Genomic DNA, 24,081 nt, shown 5'->3' with positions numbered 1-24,081 from the left:
CCTCCCTGAAATGTCAAGGACATCCTCAATTTCTGAGATTCAAAGGACATACAAGCATTTGCTGCCAAATTTCTCTGCCAGGCTCTTACTGGACTGGGTTTGGGGAACACAGGCAGTTTCCCATGTTCAATGAATTCTTGAGATTCTCTCCAGGAAGTTTCACTGACCCCTAGTCAGAGTAGATGTCCTACCTGGTATTTCCCTGTCTGCCCTATACTGAACTGAAATCACCTTTTATTCATCTGTCTCCCCCAATGAACTATGAATTCCTTGAGGCCAGGGACTGTGCTTTTTCTCTATGGTTTCCCTAGCATAGCATAAGACACCATATGGTGGGGACTCAGCTATTGGCTGTTGATGAACATTATTTAAGATTCTTGGCTGCTTAAACAAATACCATGCAATAGTTGGCTTAATAACAGGAATTTATTGGCTCATGGTTTTCAGCCAGGAGAAGTCCAAAATTGAGGTGTCAGCAAGGCAATGCTTTCTCCCCAAAGACTGCCATTTTGGGGCTGGCTGGCTTGGTCCTTGGTTTTCCTGTCACATGGCAATGTACATGGCAGCATCTTCTCCTTTCTCTTCTGGATCCCATTGACTTCCAGCTTCTGACTGCTCCCATGGCTTCTCTCTCCGTGGCCTTCTCCAGAAAAAGTATTAAACCCCATCCTGATTCAGTTGGGCCACATTTTAACTGAAATAACCTCATCACAAGGTCCTATTTACAATGGATTTACACCCACAGGAGTGGATTAAGATTAAGAACATGTTTTTTTCTGGGGTACGTAATTCCAAGCCATCACAAATATTAAATGAGTGAAATGCTCATCCAATTCCACCTGGACCTAGGCAGCATTCTTGCCACAGGCTGGCATTACTATGTAAACACTAGGAGGCAGGTTACCAGGGCCTGGTGGGGTGGGGAGTGGGGAGTTAATGTTTAAGTGGTATGGAGTGTCTGTTTGGGGTGATGGAAAAGTTTTGGTAACGGATGGTGATGATCGAGGCACCAAATTGTGTAATTGAAAGTGGATAAAATGGGAGATTTGGGGTTGTCTGTGTTACCAGAATAGAAATTTTAAGACAATATACAACTGTACAACATAAAAAGTGAACCCCTATGTAAACTATGGACTATAGTTAATAGTATAATTATAATAATATTGTTACATCAATTTTAACAAATGTGCCACCTAATGCAAAGTGCTAATAATAGGGAAAACTGTATGTTGGGAGGCATATGGGAACTCTGTACTACCTGTATGATTTTTCTGTAAAGTTACAACTCAAAAAAAAAAGAGCAAGTAATGGGACTGGACAGGTAGGGCTCCTCAGGCCTCTCTCTCTCTCTCTCTCTCTCTCTCTCTCTGTCTCTCTCTCTCTCCACCTGGTGTCTCCTGGATGGTGGCGTCAGAGTAGCCAGACATCTCAGGTGGTGGGGCTCAGGGCTCCAAAGGCTCATGTCTCAAGGGAGAGAGCCAGGAGAAAGCCATATCACTCTTCATGACCTGGCCTTGGATGTCTCACAGCATTATTTCCACCACATTCTATTCATCAAAGCAGTCATAAAAGCCCACTCAGGTTCTAGCTGAGGGTGCATAGACTCCACCTTTTATAGGGGAGTAGAAAGTTTCTGGAAGAGCATGTGGGTCCAGAAATATTTTTACATGCACGTGGGGAAAATCTGCCTACTCTTCCCAAACCCAGCATGAGAAGCTTCCCCAATATCCTCAGCGTTGGTGTAACTCCCTCCCTTCTCTAGCCTTCCAGCGTTTATACCTCTGTAACAACACAAGGCATTTTATTCTGGTTATATATGCAGGCATCTGTCTAAATTGTAAGCCTCTATAAGCCAAGGCCCATGTCTTGATCTGTTTGGTGAAGGTAGATACAGCGTATTATTATAAGAGGAGAGGAGCAGAAACTTAGGGAACTCTACAGTTGAGGGAAAAGAAGCAAAATAGCTAATGTAGGAATATTTGGTGGGGGGAAGGGGAGTTTTTCAAAACCCAACTGTAACTGTCTTTGCCAAACTATTGTAGGCATTTTCCCTATCTATGCAAATCATCTCTGAATAAAGCTAACCACATCTATAATAATTAGCAACATCTGAAAAACTGCCACAATTAACACTCTGTAAGTGATAGTTGCTGAACAAGTTCCTTATTTTCATAACAAGAATCTTCTGACTAGTTAACACTTGGAAGAAATCCTAACCATAAAATAGAACTAAAGCTTGCAAGGACTTTTTCCCAATCAGAAATTTATGGTATGACAAGGCATAGCTTCACTAATAATCTAATAGTCTTAAAATAATACTGAGCTATCATTTTATGTCTATCAAATTGGGAAAGATTTTAAAAATATTTGTGAAATGGCCATGATGCAACCAAATGGATTAAGTGGACTTTTAAGAGTTCATTTTCTTTGATCCAGTAACTCCACCCTAGAAATTTATTCTAAGGAAACAACCCTGAGTAGGGCAAAAATTCATACTGAGGACTCTCAGTAAAGTATATTTTATGATAGAGAAATATTGTTAACAACCTAAATGTTGAAATGGAGGTTGATTAAATAGGTTACGTTTAATTCATTTGCTGAAACATTACCCAACCATTAAAAATAATGTTTTTGCACATTATTTGATAACATGAGAGCATGCTCATGACATGATGTTCTGTGTAAATAAAGCAGAATACAAACTGAATAAATTGTAGCAAACAGCAGAATCCCAATTTTGTTTTAAAATTATGTATATATAGAGAGAAAAGACTAAAAGCAAATGCCACAAAATGTTAACCGTAATTACATCTGAGAGATGGAATTATAGGGGATTTATGTTTTTTCTCTATGCTTTCTACTTTAAAATTTTTTACAATAAAAATGCAGTACTTTTGTAATCAGGAAAAAAAAACGTACTTTTTGGAAACATCTAGCAATTGCTTCTATGATAGTTAGGCAAGTAACAAAATGGAGAAAATGTTATTCTGGAAAATAAATTAAATAATTTATGATAAAGGTCTTGATGTAGAAATAACTCACAGTTTCAAAAATCTAACATGCAAGAAAGCAGCCTGGACATACACAGAAGTGCTATCTCTGAGGTGTGAAATTTCACACATGCCAAAAAGCCTATGTGGGACTCACTGAGTATTTCCTGTAGTGGCACACGGGAGCTTGTAGTCCTCCGGCTGTAACAAAGGCAGACTCTAAGGGGCAGTAGGAGTGCTTGCTGTGCATTTCTCATTCTGTCTTGGACTTCCTGGGTAATAAGGAGCAAGTCCATTAACCTCTTTGAGCTCCTCAAGCCCCTCTCTTATATGGAAATCCACTAACATCAATAGGGCACCTAAGGGCAAAAGTGGAAGAGAATGAAAGCCACTTATAAGGTGGTTTTAGACAGAAAACCAGGCCAGTGGGACAAGGACACTACATAACTGTCTTCAATCAAATGGTCAAAACCCTCCACAGAGGGTCTTCCCAGGGCCCCGTTTTATGGCCTCCTTGTTCCAACACTGCTGAAGGCACCCAGGGAATGACCCAGCTTTTGCACAAGTAGGTGGAGCTGCCTGGGACCCACTGCCACTGCTTTCATAGGAAGGCTTTATCCAGAAACTAGTTACCATAATGCCATAAAACTGTCTGCCCTTGGCAATGCACCAGGCAGTGATGATAGGCTTATAAAACCTGACTTCCCTGTTGTGCCGGTTTGGATGTATTATGTCCCCCAAAATGCCATATTCTTTAGTGTAATCTTGTGGGACCAGATGTATTAGTGCTGATTAGGTTGGAATCTGCATTGGGTGTTTCTATAGATATGTGCTCCCACCCAACTGTGGGTAATACTGTTGATTAGATTATTTCCATGGAGGTGTGGCCCCGCTCATTCAGCACGGGTCTTGATTAGTTTACTAGAGCCCTATAACAGCTCAGACAGAAGGCACTCAGTGCTGCTGCAGCTTAGTGAGACATTTTGGAGATGGCCATTGAAAGTAGAATTTTGCTAGCCCAGAGTTTGCCTGAGAGAAACTGAGAGAACACCCCCAGATGCTTAGAGAGAAATGTCCTGGGAGAAAGCCATTTTGAAACCAGAACCCTGGAGCAGACACCAGCCACGTGCCTGTGCCTTCTCAGCTGACAGAGGTGTTCCGGATGCATTCGGTGTTCTTCAGTGAAGGTACCCTGTTGTTGATGCCTTATGTTGGACACTTTTATGGCCTTAGGACTATAACTTTGTAACCAAATTAATCCCCTTTACAAAAGCCAATCCATTTCTGGTATTTTTCATTCCGGCAACATTAGCAAACCGGAACACTTGTGGACACTGAATATCAGCCCCAAGGGCCTATATGGTCTGTGTTCAGGCCTCCCTCAACTTGCAAATGGGCTAGACCACGATCCTAAACCTTATTTGTAAAGCAGTCGTGAGGAGCTAGGAGTGCCAGGGAACCCATGTTATAAACGTAGCACTGTACATGGTGCATAGCAGATAATAAATATTTGATGACCAGTGATGGCCAAGTGGGGGTCAAGGTTGAGTTCTAACCCTTGGAAACATATTGAACCAAGTATAGCTGAAACCTGCATATTTTGCAATGTAGGAAACAATTTTGCTTTATACTGGTAATTAAAATAACAGAAAATCATCCATAGTATTTAATGACCAAATGATTAGTTTTAAATATATTTATCTTAATGTGTTTGTTGAGAAGAAAGTAGGCTTAACTAGAGGAAGATGAGAATGTAGACTCTAGTAGAGATGAAAGACCAGTCTGGGCAGTTTCAAAAAGCTTTGAGATGGGAGACATGGTTTTTATCATTTTACTTTCAATATCCTTTATACCAGTATAACACTGGCACTTGCCTTTTGGTTGACTGCCAAGTTTGTGGTCATTTTACAATGATTACAAGAGAAGAGAGAAGGAGTGAGAGAAAAAGAGTCAGTGTAAATCCATGCTAAGACACTAAGGAGTCACATGAACCTCCCGCCACACCTGGGAAAGAGCCGGTACCAGCAGGCAAATCTCATGTTTGGGGCCTTGTTTGACCACTGATCAGTTCTGTGACTTGGGGGTCAAAGACATCCCTCCCTGAACTTCTTATTGTCGAGCATAAGAATACCCATTTCACAGGGCTATTGGGAGGATTGAATCAGATCATACATTTAAGTGCTCTTGCGCTGGCACCTAATAAATGCCAGATAATGGTTATTATTGATGATGACGATGATGATGATGGTGGTGGTAATGAGAAATGGGTTTTCTTGAGCTCCTTCTTTAAACTCTGTTTCAGGAGGTTATGAGCCAGGTTCATCTTATTCACTTTGTACATCCAGCACTTAGCAGGACTGGTGTGTAGCAGGGGGTTAACAAATATTTGTAAGGGAGAAGCTACTTGTTCTCACTTTTCCTTGTGGTTAATGGCATAGTTTTTTGTTGTTGTTGTTTTGCTTCATCTATTTACTTTCTTCTCTTTGAGTGTTTTGTAATAAATTATAGATATCATGATACTTCATTCTAAAAAATAAGGACATTTTCCTTCATAACCACACTAAAATTAACAACGAAATTAACAGTAATTCTAAATATCATGTAACATTGAGTCTGTATTCAGATTTCTCCAATTATCCCTGAAATGTCCTTTACAGCTGATTTCCTCGCACCAGGACCAAATAAGGAACAAAAATTACTTTTGGTTATTAGCTCTTTTAAGTCTTTTTTGATCTAGAAATAGTACTCCAACCCCTTTTTGTTTTCTACGACATTGACTTATTGAAGCAACTGTAGAATATCCCACCTTTTGGATTTTTCTGATTGCTTTGGTTGGGATGACACCTAACATATTCCTGTTACCCACGTATTTCTTTTGTGATCTGGAAGTTAAATCTAAAGACTTGAAACGATTCAGGTTAAACATTTTTATCCAGAAAGTCTCATAGATGATGCTGTGTACTTGACAGTACATCGCACCAGGGGCCATACAATGTCAGGTTGACCTACTATTAGGGATGCTAAGATTGACCCCTTCATTGCAAAATATGGTCCCCCCCCCCGCCCCCTTTGGAACTACCAAGTAAACTATGGGGTGGTAACTGGTACCTTACAAACATGTATTTCACCATCGACCTTTCACTGGATGGTTTTAGCATCCACTGATGATCTTTGCCTGAATCAGTTATCCCAATAGGGGTTGCAAAATGTTAATTTTCTAATTTTGTAATTCCTTTTTTGTTTATTAGCTCTTGTCTGATCCTAAATTTAAGACAAGAAGTGGGTTTCAGGTCACAGCAGATCCTGGTTATGTAATTTATGAGTTTTGTGTTTATCTTCCTGCCATAGTTGGAAGTATCTCTTAACATTATTTTTCCAATGCTTCCTCTCTCGGAAACTCCTCCACAAGCTGATGGAATTCAGTGTCACTTATTTTTCTCTTTGGCTTAAAATTTTATTTTAAGCATTCCAGTGAGAACTTTTAATTCTGAAACCTCAAATCAGAGTCAACAGCTCGCCTCCTACCCCACTGACTACACCGTTTACATGTGGCTGGGCCGGCTGCTAGCATAAAACCTCAACTCTCAACCCAGCCAAGCAACACAAACTGCACTGAGCTCTTTAACTTGTCCTCATAAATCCAGCCCTGCTCCTTGCTTTTTCATTCTTGCACTGCACCCCCACCCCAGTGCCCTTAGATTCCCTGCGTCTACAGATTTTCTCCCCCATGACTGAGTTTAGCATCGCTGTAGTGTGGCGCTCTCTTCCTGAAATCAGATGCAGATTGCCCCACCCTCTCTTTGACCCCTTTGCCGCCAGGCTTGCAACATAAGCTCCCATCTAATTGCTGCTCTGCCTCTCTCAGCAGAACTCGACCTCTTTCTGGGTTCCTCTCTTAAAGCAACTGTCTGTGTTTTTCATCATGTTTGCCAAGATGTATTAGCATGAACTTTTCCCAGATGAAGCTCGTTTTGCTACTTTTTCTTCAAACCTCTGAGGCAGCAGGTTCAAGAATGCAGTTTTGGGGGGTAAGTTTTTGGTCCAGGAGCCTTCAGCCAAGACAACTGTGTTAAACCTACTGTAGCATGGGCACTGCGGGAGAACTGCCCCTTTAAGAAGTGGACAAATTCTGGTTCCAACTTCAAACCACAGTTAGAAGTTCAAGCCGCAATCTGAATACACATATCCTGCCCAGAAGACTGCCCCAGGCTTGGCATTGACTTTCTCCTACCAGACTGTCATCCTCAAACCCATCCCATGCAAACACAAGTATCTCCCTTTAAACATTGAAGTCTCAGAGCCTCCACCCTGAAAAAAGGAAGTTGAAAGCCAAGTTCTGGGCACCCTCAGCTTCTGTAGTCTAATCAGGAACCTGGCAAGCAGAAGCGGCTCCCGCGGCAGCCTGGGTTTGCCCAACATGATGCCAGCCGAAAATTCCATTATGATCACTGCACAGATGTCATCTCAGTGTATCAGCTAATCCTTCCCTTAAAAATAAAAGTGCTCGTGAAACTGAGAGAGAAGACAAGGGAAACACAGAGTGATAAGAATGCTAATTGGAATGGGGAGAGTTTTCCAGCATTTAGCTTTGCTAGTGAGAAAAAAAAAAAAGTCATCCATGAAAAGGGCTGGAAGGCTTTTTCTTGCAGCCTGGAGCCTTTGCCAGGGAACAGATTTCTCCCCCTCAACTCAGTTTCTTCCAGGCTCTATCTTGTGAGTACTCCTTTTTTCTTTCTTCCTTTCTTCTTTTCTCTTTTAACTGAGCTCTCTCTGTCTGGGAAGCGATCTGCTGGGGGCAGAGAGGCCTGCGCAGTGCAGGCCCTGGAAACGGATGAAGCCAACTCCCTGCTGATGGGGACACTGGGCCATTTGAGTGTGCAGTAGGGAGACCTTGCTCCTCAGCCTTATAGGGTCCTGGAGAGGTCATAGGCAGAGCTTCCTGCTGCTTTTGCTATCGCGTTTCATATTGTTTCATTCCCTTTGCCTTCTCCCTGACTTCCCTCCGTTGGCTCTTTTATTTGGCAGCAACAATGACTGAGAGAGTCATCAGGCCTAGACCCTACAGTCACCACCCCCTCCTCATACTTGATTTCTGACTAGACTTGCACATTCAAGGATGGCCTTTCCCTGACTTCATTGTCCAGATGTACAACCCCATTGTCTTTGTAAGTAAAATGGTATAATCTCAAGAGGTTTGCCTGTGGTGGAGAGGAATAAATAAATCAATATGTAAATAAATCTACCAGAACAGGGGGGATGTTCTGGGACTTTGCAAAACTGTGATAAAGCATCTTAGAAGGTGGATGTTGCTGTCTTTCTGGTGAGCTCTGAAGGGCTATGATTCCAGCCATGGGCTCTGGGAAAGAGAAAGTGCACCATGACTGAAACATGAGCCTCATGGATTGATTTGACATAAATATATTCCAAGAGCCAGTCTAATTGCTGAGTCAGTCTCAGGATTTGATTTTCCTTCTCTCAATTCCCTGCATTACAAGTAGTTTCTATCAAGGAGCCCAGAACTCCTCCTCATTCCCATTGAGAATCCTTCTGGATTCATGACCAACTCTGAGAATACAGCATAGGGATATTGCCCTTGGCCAAAGGAAGAACCAGACATTTCTTTCCTGGGAGAAGCATGCTGGTAAATTCCAGGGGAAAAAAATTAGTTATTCTCATTTTAAATTGGAGTTACAGGGGACATAGTCTCATTCATCATACAGACTCAGCGCTACATCGCTTTTGGGGTGGAATAGGGAGAAGGTAGGAGGAGAGCTTCCAATCTTGCATGTCGTTGAGCACCACCCTGCCAACATGGAAGGCTACAGGTACTGACCGCTGGAGTCTGATCCTCTGGCCCTCTCCCCAGTTCACAGCTCCCTCCCTCAGCCCTGCTGCTGGTCTCCCCTGCTTGACCCTGTGAGCTACCATCTGATTCTCTCTCTCCCTATTATGGAAATTTTCTAACATGTACAGAAGTGAATAGAATAGTAAAATGATCTCCCTTACACTCTTCACCCAGCTTCAGCAATTATCAACTCATGGCCAATCTTGTTTCTGCTATGTGTCCACCCACTTTCACCATCACCTTTCTGGGATGATTTTGAAGCAAATTCCAGATATCATATTTCATCTATAAACAGTTTAGCATGTATTTTCAAATGATAAGGACTCTTTTTGGGGACATAGAATAATTCCACTATTACATCTAACAACAATAACAATAATTTCTCATGTCTTCTAATGTCCAGTCAGTGTTAAAATTTTCCCAAGGTCTCAATGTATTTTCACATTTGTTTAAGTCGAGATCCAAGAAAGGTCCATATATTGTATCTGGCTTGTAAGTTTTTTCCTTGTAAGTTTTTTTTTCTCTCTTTCTCTTTCTTCAAATTTATTTATTGAAGAAACTTCAGTTTTGAAGATACTCAGGTATTATGGATTGAATTGCATCCAAAAAATATGATCAAGTCCTATCTCCCAGTACCTCAGAATGTGACCTTATTTGGAAATAAGGTTGTTGCAGATGTCATTAGTTAAGATGAGGTAATCCTGGAGTGGGGCAGGCCCCTAATCTGATATGACTGGTGGTCTTATAAGGACAAGACACGCAGACAGACATGAGAAGATGGTCCTATGAAGACGGAGGCAGAAAATGGAATTATGCATCTAAAAGCCACTGAACCCCAGGGATTATCAGCAAACCCCAGAAGCTAGAAGAGGAAGGAGAGATTCTCCCCTAGAGCCTTTGGAGGGAGTTGAGCCCTATAGGCACCTTGATTTCGGACTTCTGACATCCAAAACCATGAGAGAATAAAGGTCTGTTGTTGTAAGCCACCCAGTTTATGGTACTCTGTTATGGCAGCCCTCGGAAACTAAAGCATCAGTCTTGGCTCTGAGAAGAAAAGCTGAGTCTCTTCCATGTAGAGAGTACTTTACCAGTGGAGGACACCGGCAGAGCTTACACCTGATGGGCAGCTGAGAGGTGGGTCCTCCCACACAAGCCACTAAGGACTCTGTGTCCGGAATGCAGGAGACCCACTGAAGCAGATAGCATCCAGGACCCAGGGTCTGGCCAGTCAGTTCTACCAGTGGGGTCTCTGAGTAGTGAGCCACAGTGAACCCACCTGAACTGCAGGCACAAGCCCTAAAGCCTGCTGGCCACTGACTGCATCTGCCACCCAGCCCCAGCTGGGACCAGGGTTGTCTTACCAGGGCATATGAGGAGAAGCAGCAGCAGGAGTACAGCAGGTTCTCTACTCTCAGCCCCACACAGGCAGCTGCAGAGGGAATGCACTGAGGCCTGCAGAGCTGGGCACCATCCACCTTTGACTGCCATAGTGAAGTTTGGGGCTCAAATCACAGTTGGATAGGCCTTGTGTCCACCTCCAGGAAATGTAGGAAGAGGAACTAACCAGCTCTACTTGAGCCTTTCATCTACTGCCTCAAGTTCTCAAGTTCCTTTCTGAACCAGAGAACGTTCTGGCTTCTCACCAAAATGCAAGGGGATTTTGGTTAAAATCTACCTCATTCCAAATTCATGAACCAGACTCTGGTTCAACAGGCCCAACAACCACCTGGTTCAAGTTGGCCCCAGTCCAGGTGGTTGTATCTGCTGAGCAACAACAATAGGGGCAGAGTAGTGAGGGTATGGGGAGTGGGAATAGAACCTCTCACCTATAAGATGCTCTGAATCTTACCTGTGGAGTTTGATGTTAGGGTTGGAGGGAGGGACGTGAAAAGTTGGTGCTGCTGCTCACCTGCTGGTCATGTTTTTATTTCCTGCTGATAATCAGAAGTAGCTGGCATGAGTCCCATGGCCCTGCCAGCTTCACATCAGTGTCCTCGTATCAACAGACCATGCAAATACCCGCACAGCCCACCTGGATAGGAACAAAGCAAATTAGCAACCACTGAGCTGTAATGGGACAGACCCTGCCAAGTGTGAGGACTGGTTTCCAGAACCTCATACGCAGGTCTCCAGAAGCTCACAGGAGCTCAAAAGCACATCAGATTCTTGCCACTTCCTGAAACTTTCTTTGGAGCAGTAAGCTTAGGATTAACTGGACCTTCCAGGAGTCAATATCGTAATGATGTGGGGCTGCCATTTGCTTCTACTTCTCATCAGCTTTCAGCTCAGAGCATCCCTGTGATTCACAAAACTGACCTTGCTGGGAGAACAGCCTCATCCATATCAGGACCAGCAGAAAATAATAAATGTAGTGGTCATTAATGCTGTTCACCAAATATTCTTGGCTCTCCGCCTTCCTGACACACAGTAGGGTTGGCTTTCCTGATCCCACTGTGTTTGGGTGGGGTCATTGGACTAGCTTTGACCAATGAATTGTGAACAGAAGTGATATATGTCACTTCTAAGCCTGAGTATTTAATTGTTGGGCAAGACATTCTTCCCCTAACCCTGATCTCTTTCTCTCCCTCTGCTATGACTACTTGTGATATTGGAAAGGTGGCTTCTTGGTCAACCTTGGTCTCAGAGTAAGGAGCACAGGCAAGAGCACTGCTGACCCACCATGGATGTGTATCTTTACCAAAATAAACCTCTGTTGTTAAAAATTACCATGATTTTGGGATTGTTACCAGAACATAACCTAGCCTTATCCTGATTGATATAATGGATCAGATATGCTTGGGGCAGAGGCTGTCAGAGTGTCCTTGAGACTGTACAGCCTTCTTGAAGTTCCAGGGTCTGAGGTAAGCTCCTGCATGATCTCTTAGAGCAGGAGTGATTATCCAGTTTGGTGGCATATCCATAGATTTCCTGAACTGGCTCCCTGTAGATACACAGAATAGCAAATGGTAGGCCCAAGGGGAGTTAGGAAGAATAATGGACCCCACCCTCACCCCCAAAGATGCCTGTACCCTAATCCCTGGGACCTGTGAATATGTTACTGTATATGGCACAAAGGATTTTATGGATAGGATTAAGTTCAGGATCCGAAGAAGGGGAGATTATCCTGGATTATCCTGTTGGGCCTGAAGTAATAACAGGGTCCTTGTATGTGAAAAAAGGAAGCAGGAATGTCAGAGAAAGAGAGAGATTTGAAAGTATTATGCTGCTGGCTTTGAAGATGGAGGAGGGGAGCCATGAGCCAAGAAATGCAGGCAGCCTCTCGAAGCTGGAAAAACCAAGGAAACAGATTCTCCCCTAGATTCCAGAAGGAATGCAGCCCTGCCCATACCTTGATTTTAGCCCAGTGAAACCCATTTTGGACTTCTAGCCTCCAAAATTGTAAGATAATAAAGTTGTGTTGTTTTAAGTCACTAATTTTGTGGTAATTTGTTATAGTAGCAACTGGAAACTCATATGTAAGGGAAGATCCACTCCTGCTTCTGAGGACTCTCAAAGGACCACCATCCAAACCCGCCAGAGCCCCAGAACAACATGCACTTGGTGGAGCACCTGGAGCCCTGGTGACTGTCCTGTGGCTACGTGGCCTGTCAATAGACTCTCATTTCTATAATGATCATAGTAGGTGTTCTTCAAGATCCTCCAAGTTTGAATCCTGTCCAGTGCCCATCAACCTCAAATCGCTAGAGCCCTTGAATCAAACACATAGTATCTTCCTCATACACTGTTATACATAGAACATGTAATAAATGGAAGAATGAATGAGTGAACAAATGTCATGAGGAATTCTCTGAATATGTATGTAGTTCTTGATTTATTGAAAATCTCCAGCAACAAATACAGCTGAGTTGTACACAGTGAAAAACTCAGTAAAAAAAACAAAAGAGCAAACGGATATAAAAAAGCATTTAATACTTTCCCCCCTCACAGTTCTGTCAGGTGCATATACAATCTGTATGGTTATCCTTACTTGGCTGATTCTTTTGATTCCTTCTGCTGTTCATGTTTTATTTGTGTGCATGCTTGCAGAGGGGCTTTCTGGGAGTGCGATGGACCCATCCTCCCCTGGGCACCTGTTTCCTCCAGTTTATTAAAATTTCACTCACTCTTTAGAGAAATAGTCTGATTTTGTAAGCAAGGATGTTCAGTGGAACTAGAATAAAGCAAACAAACTCATATTCTAGTAACCGGAATATAGTTTCATTCATTCATATTTATTCCAACACTGTTATTGAATAACAGCTATGAAAAGAATTAGAGTTTGTGCTGCTATCAAGCAGCATTTTTAAAGAGAAGTAGAGAGATAAAATCCCATTTAAACAACAATAAGCATATCTCACTTAACATCAGTAATCCATTTGTGGAAAACAGAAGCTCTGCCCCAAAACTCTGATCTTTAAGTTCATTATTTTTAATGGGAATAAGGATAATGCGTTCCATAACAACCCAAAACCCTCAGACAATTTCCTAAGACATAACTGAAACATGGCAAAATGCCTATTTGTGTAACAACTATCCAGTTTGCATGTAAAATGCTTTAAATGTTACTCTCTGATCAAACAAAACTACCGACTTATGAAATAACTCAAAACGGCTCAAATACCCAAATGAAAAATCTGAAACTGTGAAACTTCAAGAGGAAAACACAGAAGAAAATCTTTGTAATTTTGGATTAGGTGAAGATTTCTTAGATATAACACCAAATCACAATCTATAAAAGAAAAAAAAAAGTTAAATTGGACTTTATCAAAATTAAGAAATTTTGCTCTTCCAAAGACACTGTTAAGAAAATGAAAAGACAAGCAACAGGCCAGGAGAAAATATTTGCAAATCTCATGTTGAATAAAGAACTTGATTCCAAAATATATAGAGAACTCTTAAAATTTATTATTAGAAAATAAATGACCTGGGAGAGGCGGGGCAAGATGGCGGACTGGTGAGCTGTATGTTTTAGTTACTCCTCCAGGAAAGTAGGTAGAAAGCCAGGAACTGCGTAGACTGGACACCACAGAGCAATCTGACTTTGGGCATACTTCATACAACACTCATGAACACGTCGAACTGCTGAGATCAGCGAAATCTGTAAGTTTTTGCAGCCAGGGGACCCGCGCCCCTCCCTGCCAGGCTCAGTCCCGTGGGAGGAGGGGCTGTCAGCTCCGGGAAGGAGAAGGGAGAACTGCAGTGGCAGCCCTTATCAGAAACTCATTCTATTGATCCAAACTCCAACCATAGATACACTGAGACCAACACCAGAGAATCTGAGAGCAGCCAGCCCAGCAGAGAGGAGACAGACATAGAAAAAAAACAGCACGAAAAACTCCAAAATAAAAGCGGAGGATTTTTGGAGTTCTGGTGAACATAGAAAGGGGAAAGGCAGAGCTCAGGCCCTTAGGCTCATATGCAAATCCTGAAGAAAAGCTGATCTCTCTGCCCTGTGGAACTTTCCTGAATGGCCCTAATTGCTTTGTCTCTTAGCATTTCAATAACCCATTAGATCTGTGAGGAGGGCCCCTTTTTTTTTTTTTTTTTTTTTAATCCTTTTTTCTTTTTCTAAAACAATTACTCTAAGAAGCCCAATACAGAAAGCTTCAAAGACTTGCAATTTGGGCAGGTCAAGTCAAGAGCAGAACTAGGAGAGCTCTGAGACAAAACGCAATAATCCAGTGGCTGAGAAAATTCACTAAACACCACAACTTCCCAAGAAAAGGGGGGTGTCCGCTCACAGCCATCATCCTGGTGGACAGGAAACACTCCTGCCCATCACCAGCCCCATAGCCCAGAGCTGCCCCACACAACCCAGTGTGACGGAAGTGCTTCAAATAACAGGCACACTCCACAAAACTGGGCGTGGACATTAGCCTTCCCTGCAACCTCAGCTGATTGTCCCAGAGTTGGGAAGGTGGAGCAGTGTGAATTAACAAAGCCCCATTCAGCCATCATTTCAGCAGACTGGGAGCCTCCCTACACAGCCCAGCAGCCCAGAACCGCCCTGGGGGGACGGCACTCTCCTGTGACATAGCACAGTCATCCCTCAACAGAGGACCAGGGGGTGCACGCCCTGGAAGAGGGTCCCACTTGCAAGTCTCAGGAGCCATACGCCAATACCAAGGACTTGTGGGTCAGTGGCAGAGACAAACTGTGGCAGGACTGAACTGAAGGATTAGACTACTGCAGCAGCTTTAAAACTCCAGGATCACCAGGGAGATTTGATTGTTAGAGCCACACCCCCTCCCTGACTGCCCAGAAACACGCCCCATATATAGGGCGGGCAACACCAACTACACACGCAAGCTTGGTACAGCAATTGGACCCCACAAGACTCACTCCCCCACTCACACCAAAGGCAAAGCAGGGAGAACTGGCTTGTGGAGAACAGGTGGCTCGTGGACGCCACCTGCTGGTTAGTTAGAGAAATTGTACTCCACGAAGCTGTAGATCTGATAAATTAGACATAAAGACTTCAATTGGTCTACAAATCCTAAAAGAACCCTGTCAAGTTCAGCAAATGCCAGGAGGCCAAAAACAACAGAAAATTATAAAGCATATGAAAAAACCAGACGATATGGATAACCCAAGCCCAAGCACCCAAATCAAAAGATCAGAAGAGACACAGCACCTAGAGCAGCTACTCAAAGAGCTAAAGATGAACAATGAGACCATAGTACAGAATACAAAGGAGATCAAGAAGACCCTAGAAGAGCATAAAGAAGACATTGCAAGACTAAATAAAAAAATAGATGATCTTATGGAAATTAAAGAAACTGTTGACCAAATTAAAAAGATTCTGGACACTCATAGTACAAGACTAGAGGAAGTTGAACAACGAATCAGTGACCTGGAAGATGACAGAATGGAAAATGAAAGCATAAAAGAAAGAATGGGGAAAAAAATTGAAGAAATCGAAATGGACCTCAGGGATGTGATAGATAATATAAAACGTTCTAATATAAGACTCATTGGTGTTCCAGAAGGGGAAGAAAAGGGTAAAGGTCTAGGAAGAGTATTCAAAGAAATTGTTGGGGAAAACTTCCCAAATCTTCTAAACAACATAAATACACAAATCATAAATGCTCAGCGAACTCCAAATAGAATAAATCCAAATAAACCCGCTCCAAGACATATTCTGATCACACTGTCAAACACAGAAGAGAAGGAGCAAGTTCTGAAAGCAGCAAGAGAAAAGCAATTCACCACATACAAAGGAAACAGCATAAGACTAAGTAGTGACTACACAGCAGCCACCATGGAGGCAAGAAGGCAGTGGCACGATATATTTAAAATTCCGAGTGAGAAAAATTTCCAACCAAGAATACTTTATCCAGCAAAGCTCTCCTTCAAATTTGAGGGAGAGTTAAATTTTTTAACAGACAAACAAATGCTGAGAGAATTTGCTAACAAGAGACCTGCCCTACTGGAGATACTAAAGGGAGCCCTACAGACAGAGAAACAAAGAAAGGACAGAGAGGCTTGGAGAAAAGTTCAGTACTAAAGAGATTCAGTATGGGTACAATAAAGGATATTAATAGAGAGGGGAAAAATATATATGACAAACATAAACCAAAGGATAAGATGGCTGATTCAAGAAATGCCTTCACGGTTATAACGTTGAATGTAAATGGATTAAACTCCCCAATTAAAAGATACAGATTCGCAGAATGGATCAAAAAAAAATGAACCATCAATATGTGGCATACAAGAGACTCATCTTAGACACAGGGACACAAAGAAATTGAAAGTGAAAGGATGGAAAAAAATATTTCATGCAAGCTACAGCCAAAAGAAAGCAGGTGTAGCAATATTAATCTCAGATAAAATAGACTTTAAATGCAGGGATGTTTTGAGAGACAAAGAAGGCCACTACATACTAATAAAAGGGGCAATTCAACAAGAAGAAATAACAATCATAAATGTCTATGCACCCAATCAAGGTGCCACAAAATACATGAGAGAAACACTGGCAAAACTAAAGGAAGCAATTGATGTTTCCACAATAATTGTGGGAGACTTCAACACATCACTCTCTCCTATAGATAGATCAACCAGACAGAGGACCAGTAAGGAAATTGAAAACTGAAACAATCTGATAAATGAATTAGATTTAACAGACATATACAGAACATTACATCCCAAATCACCAGGATACACATACTTTTCTAGTGCTCACGGAACTTTCTCCAGAATAGATTATATATGCTGGGACATAAAACAAGCCTCAGTAAATTTAAAAAGATTGAAATTATTCAAAGCACATTCTCTGACCACAATGGAATACAATTAGAAGTCAATAACCATCAGAGACTTAGAAAATTCACAAATACCTGGAGGTTAAACAACACACTCCTAAACAATCAGTGGGTTAAAGAAGAAATAGCAAGAGAAATTGCTAAATATATAGAGACAAATGAAAATGAGAACACAACATACCAAAACCTATGGGATGCAGCAAAAGCAGTGCTGAGGGGGAAATTTATAGCACTAAACGCATATATTAAAAAGGAAGAAAGAGCCAAAATCAAAGAACTAATGGATCAACTGAAGAAGCTAGAAAATGAACAGCAAACCAATCCTAAACCAAGTAGAAGAAAAGAAATAACAAGGATTAAAGCAGAAATAAATGACATAGAGAACAAAAAAACAATAGGTTGCGTTTTTTATAATGTAGAATGTAGGGGAACTAGCAATAGAGAGCAATTAAGGAAGGGGGAACAGTAATCCAAGAAGAACAGATATGCTATTTAACGTTCTGGGGATGCCCAGGAATGACTATGGTCTGTTAATTTCTGATGGATATAGTAGGAGCAAGTTCACAGAAATGTTGCTATATTATGTAACTTTCTTGGGGTAAAGTAGGAACAGGTGGGAAGTAAAGCAGTTATCTTAGGTTAGTTGTCTTTTTCTTACTCCCTTGTTATGGTCTCTTTGAAATGTTCTTTTATTGTATGTTTTTCTTTTTTGTTTTTTGTTTTTTAATGTTTGTTTTTCCATACAGTTGATTTAAAAAGGAAAAAAAGGTTTAAAAAAAAAAAGACAAAAAAAAAAAAAAAAAAAGGAAAAAAATATGTAGTGCCCCCTTGAGGAGCCTGTGGAGAATGCAGGGGTATTGGCCTACCCCACCTCAATGGTTGCTAACATGACCACAGACATAGAGGACTGGTGGTTTGATGGGTTGAGCCCTCTACCGCAGGTTTTACCCTTGGGAAGACGGTTGCTGCAAAGGAGAGGCTAGGCCTCCCTATAATTGTGCCTAAGAGCCTCCTCCCGAATGCCTCTTTGTTGCTCAGATGTGGCCCTGTCTCTCTAGCTAAGCCAACTTGAAAGGTGAAATCACTGCCCTCCCCCCTACGTGGGATCAGACACCCAGGGGAGTGAATCTCCCTGGCAACGTGGAATATGACTCCCGGGGAGGAATGTAGACCCGGCATCGTGGGACGGAGAACATCTTCTTGACCAAAAGGGGGATGTGAAAGGAAATGAAATAAGCTTCAGTGGCAGAGAGATTCCAAAACGAGCCGAGAGATCACTCTGGTGGGCACTCTTACGCACACTTTAGACAACCCTTTTTAGGTTCTAAAGAATTGGGGTAGCTGGTGGTGGATACCTGAAACTATTAAACTACAACCCAGAACCCATGAATCTCGAAGACAGTTGTATAAAAATGTAGCTTATGAGGGGTGACAATGGGATTGGGAATGCCATAAGGACCAAACTCCACTTTGTCTAGTTTATGGATGGATGTGTAGAAAAGTAGGGGAAGGAAACAAACAGACAAAGGTACCCAGTGTTCTTTTTTACTTCAATTGCTCTTTTTCACTCTAATTATTATTCTTGTTATTTTTGTGTGTGTGCTAATGAAGGTGTCAGGGATTGATTTAGGTGATGAATGTACAACTATGTAATGGTACTGTAAACAATCGAAAGTACAATTTGTTTTGTAAAAAAAAAAAAAAAAAATGACATGTTGCTATACCCAGTTAGGAGTGCTGGCAAGTGGGTGTTTTGTGCCAGCTAAAATGTTCTTTCAGGAATCCTAAATCTCTTTGAAAAAATAATAATTTTATTTAGTCTAATCCCACCAAGTGAGCCAAGTTGATGATGACTGAGAAAGAAAACCTCAATTTTTGAAGAAGGTAAGAATTAAGATAATCCAGAGGTCACCAAACTCTTTCTGTAAATGACCATACAGTAAATCATTTTGGCTTTGCTTGCCATAAGGTCTCTTTGGCAACTTAACTCTGCCACTGTAGTGGAAGCAGCCATAGACAATATGTAAACAAATGGGTGTGGCTATGTGACAAAAAAAAACTTTATGAAAACAGGCAGCAGGCTGGATTTGGCCCACAGGTCATAGTTTGCTGACCCCTTGGATACTACGTAGATGGCTCTCTGAAACAGACTGAAACTTAAGGAAAGATGCAGATCTTGAGGTCAAATTTAAAATAATAGTGTTTTTAAATCCCCTGTATTTAAATATATGCTTAGCAGTAACTCCGCTTCTTGTATGTCTCTTACGGCATTTGCTTTCCAACAGCGTTTTCCCTAAATGTATCATTGAGGTGCTCCTCTTTCCATTGAACTCTCTGTATAATTTTAGATTCAATCACTAAAATAGATCCATTCTAAATATTCCAAGAACAAAGAATTTAATATAAGAATTAAGCCTGCCATGGGTGCTGGAATATCTGGAGGAGTAGGGTCACGACCAAAGATCAGGGAAGCAGACACTAAAAAATTCAGCCTGAGGCACCAGCATGGGTGTTTATCAAAAGCTTTCCAAAAAACAGTTCCAATTTTCAAGAATCTGAGAAATTTCTCACCAACTGCCTCAGTCTATACCAGCAAAGCAGCTGGTTCTCAAACTTTCCCCAAAAAGCCACCGTGATTCTCCTGCCTGCCCACCCATGGGGCTGGAACCACCCCTGAACATAATAGCTTCTACTCCTCTTTCACCTGAAAAAAATTCTTACGTTCCTCTCTGTGACTAATGCTAACTCGTGCCCACCCAGGAAAGGAGAGTACAAGAGATGTAGCACCCAACTTCTCTTCCGCAATGCAGAAGAAACCTTTTCTAAGGGGTGATAATGACAATTCTCTACTCCTTTGTCAACTCAGCATCCATACACACTCCTTTTACCCATTTTTAACTTCCAAATAATGTAAACAACATATGCTTCTATCCTACTCGATGTGACTATCTCTCATCAAAAACTCACTCATGCTCCACCACCACCCCACCCCGCAAAGTGGAGCTACAAAGTCCTGTATGTTATTTTGTCCAAAACTAGTTGATGTTCATTCCTCTTCTAGTTCAGTCACAACCACTCTTTACTTCCTTGCAATTTAAATACTGAAATATAAGTTTATCTACATACCTTATATTAAACAAAAAGATGACTGAAGGAGGGGGACATTTGTTAAAATGTTAATACGTTAATATATCGAAACAAAAAAAAAAGAAAATACATGTCATTACAACAATCCTCAATCCCTTCTTTAGACCTCCTTGTTATCAATTTTCTAATCCTATTCCTTCCAAGTTATTGACCATCCAGCCTAACATTTAGCTGCATGCCTCTATCACTTGACTGTGCAATGTACATGTGCCTTTGAGAACACCTCAAGACTGATCCCATATAAATCACTTATAGCTGATGATGAAATGCAGGTCCAACTCTACTGCTTGAAGCAACAGATGACACCCAATTCATGATGGGCAGTTCAGATTGCATGGTAACTTAGTGGCCCTGGGTCAAATAGTCAATCTCTACCAGGGCCCATTAGTAAGCCAAAAGCTCTTTTTTGAAAGGAGAATACTTATCAGATGCAGAAGGCATGACTTTGCTCCAAACTCCTGAAGGTCTCAGTTGTGATTTTCTTATAGGTATTCAAAAAATGTTCCACACAACATCTCTATCTGCTATGTATTCTTCAAGAACATCAGATATGCTAAGTCATACGGCCCAGGTGGCAGAGCAGCTTTTACAATAGCCTGACCTTGCTATAGAGTCTTCCCTGGCTGTAGGCCCCACTTGAAACGGGCAGTTTTATGGGTTACTTAGTAAATGGGTCAGAGAAGCATGCCCAAGGTGAAACATGTTGCTTTCCAAATCCACAGAGGACCACTAGGCCTCCTTCTAAATGGGAGGAGCTGCAAGATATAGCATCTTATCCTTCATCTTGGAGAGGTTATATTATCCAGCCTCACATCACTGGACTCCTGGAATCTTCAATGAGGTGCTGAGCTCCTGAATAATGTGGGTATGTTTGTGGATATTTTATAAATACAGAAACAATGGTAAAAAGACACACTGTCACACTGTCTACTCACTGACATGGTAATGGGTTGGGGGGGGGTCCACAAAAAAAAACTTCATATAGAATGTTACCATATTTACTTAAAATTGTACGCAGTGTGTGCATAGAGAGACAAGATGATCACCAAATGTAGGTGCTGGTTATCTGGGATAGTAGGACTTAGGTAACCTTTGCTTTCTTCTTTAGGTTATGCCTATGTATTAGTTATTCTTCAGAGGAAACATATGTAATATATAAAATCAGCATATAGCCTATTTCTTTTCATTTCATTTCATTTCTTTTCTATCTATCTATCTATCTATCTATCTATCTATCTATCTATCTATCTATCTGCATCTCCATCTCCATCTCCATCTCTCTTTCTTGGAAGGAAATTAAGAAAGAATGAAAAGAAAGAAATCCATAAAAAATAATTTAAAAACATAATGTCAAAAAATAAATAAATCTTTGCTCTCAGAGGGGGTGCTTAACTCCCTATTCCTTACTTATAAGCTTCACATAGGGACTTCCTTCCAAAGACTACATATGGGAAAATCAGGGAAAGAATAACTCTACAGTGGAGAACTCTGACCAACACTACCTCAATGAGGTGATCAAGGTCAACATCAACAGTGATAAAGTCATGCTGATAGTACATACTTTTGATAGAACGTGATGAGAATGGCAATGATCTCGTGTCTTCCTCCCAATAATCTGCAACCTCAGTCTAATCGTGAGAAAAGCATCAGACAAATCCCAACTGACGGACATTGTATGAATAGCTGACCAGTACTCCTCCAAACAGTCAAGGTCATCAAAAACAGGGAAAGGGTAAGGAACTATAGTAGCCGAGAGGAGGCTAAGGAGACAAGACAGCTGAAAGCAGTGTAGTATCTTGGATGGGACCCTGTACCAGAAAAAGGATACTAGGTAAAAACTAAGGAAATCTGAATAAGGTATGGACTTTAGTTAATAATTTTTCAATATTGGTTCATTAATTTGAATAAATGTACCACAGGAATGTAAGATATTAATAATAGGGGAAAGTGGGTGGGGGGATATATGGGAATTCTCTGTACCATCTTCATATTTTTTTCTGTAAATATAAAACTGTTCTAAAAATATGTTTTTTAAAAATAAATAAATCTTTAAAATTGTAAAAAAAAAAAAGAAAGGAAATGAAATAAGCTTCAGTGGCAGAGAGATTCCAAAAGGAGCCGAGAGGTCACTCTGGTGGGCACTCTTATGCACACTTTAGACAACCCTTTTTAGGTTCTAAAGAATTGGGGTAGCTGGTGGTGGATACCTGAAACTATCAAACTACAACCCAGAACCCATGAATCTCGAAGACAATTGTATAAAAATGTAGCTTATGAGGGGTGACAATGGGATTGGGAAAGCCATAAGGACCACACTCCATTTGTCTAGTTTATGGATGGATGAGTAGAAAAATAGGGGAAGGAAACAAACAAACAAACAGACAAAGGCACCCAGTGTTATTTTTTACTTCAATTGGTCTTTTTCACTTTAATTATTATTATTATTATTTTTGTGTGTGTGCTAATGAAGGTGTCAGGGATTGATTTAGGTGATGAATGTACAACTATGTAATGGTACTGTGAACAATCGAATGTACGATTTGTTTTATATGACTGTGTGGTAAGTGAATATATCTCAATAAAATGAAGATAAAAAAAAATTATGTCCGTACCAAAAAAAATAAAAAATAAAAAAATAAAAAAAATAAAAAAATAAAAAAAAATAATAATAAATGACCCAATTAAAGATGGGCCCAAGATTTAAACAGAAATGTTCAGAAATAGATTGTGGTGATGAATACATAACTATATGATCGTACTGTGAACAGTTGATTGTACACCATGGATGATTGTATGGTATGTGAATATATTTCAATAAAACTGAATTTAATTAAAAAAAGAAGATTTAAACAGAGATGTCACCAAAGAAGATGAATGGATTATAAATAAGCGATGAAAAGATGGTCATCATCATTAGTCATTAGGGAAATGAACTACTCACCTATTAGAATGGCTTACATTAAACAAGCAAACAAAAAAAGCTGATAATACCAAGTACTGACAAGAATGAAGAGCAACAAGAATTCTCATTCATTGCTGGTGGGAATGCAAAATGGCACAGCCACTTTGGAAAAATGTTTGACAGTTAAACATATAATTACCACATGATCCATCAGACTCTCTCCCAGATGTTTATCCAAAAGAAATGAAAATTTATATTCACACAAAAACCTATACAAGAATATGTAAAAAAGCTTTATTTATAATAGTTAGAATCTGGAAACAACTCAAATGTTCCTCCATAGGGGAATGGATAAATGAACTGTGGCTTATCCCATACTACGGAATGTAATTAGCAATGAAGAGGAACAAATTATGATACATACCATCGATACGAATGAATCTCAATGCAGTAAGTTAAGTGAAAGAAGCCGGACTCAAAAGGCTACATGCTGGATGATTCCATTTATACGTCATTCTGAAAAGGCAAAACTTTAGGGACAGAAAATAGATCAGATGTTGCCAATGACTGGGGGTAGGAGAGGAGTTGACCACAAAGGGACACAGGGGAACTTCTAGAGTGATGGAAATATTCTATATCTTGATTATGGTGGTGGTGATGTGTTTGTCAAAACTTTCAGAACCATACACTCTTTTAAAAGGTGAAATTTACTGTATTTAAATTACACCTTAATAAACACCACCAACAAAACAAACACACACCAGCTGCTTTCTATGCATATATAGCTCCCACGACTCTTGTGGACACTCCACATATTTGTCAAAACATCTGCACATGATCCCGATATTCTACCATTTGTGTTTGGAAAGTAAGTTAAGACTTTTTCTGCATATTGTTTCCTTAAAATGTTGAATTGAGGCTTGGGGATGTAAATAT

General features: G+C 40.8%; 1 long non-coding RNA gene across 1 annotated transcript in view; it reads right to left on the bottom strand.

The window, feature by feature from the left end:
* Positions 1-10,828: 10,828 nt before the first annotated feature.
* Positions 10,829-24,081, bottom strand: part of LOC119533512 — a 38,806-nt gene continuing 25,553 nt past the window's right edge. Inside the window, exon 3 of the long non-coding RNA XR_005216643.1 lies at positions 10,829-10,867. This is a non-coding gene — a long non-coding RNA (uncharacterized LOC119533512). The remainder of the gene's footprint in view (positions 10,868-24,081) is intronic.

This window comes from Choloepus didactylus, chromosome 4 (assembly GCF_015220235.1).
Source record: "Choloepus didactylus isolate mChoDid1 chromosome 4, mChoDid1.pri, whole genome shotgun sequence".
Taxonomy (NCBI): Eukaryota; Metazoa; Chordata; class Mammalia; order Pilosa; family Megalonychidae; genus Choloepus; species Choloepus didactylus.
This window is presented reverse-complemented; position numbering and strand designations above follow the sequence as displayed.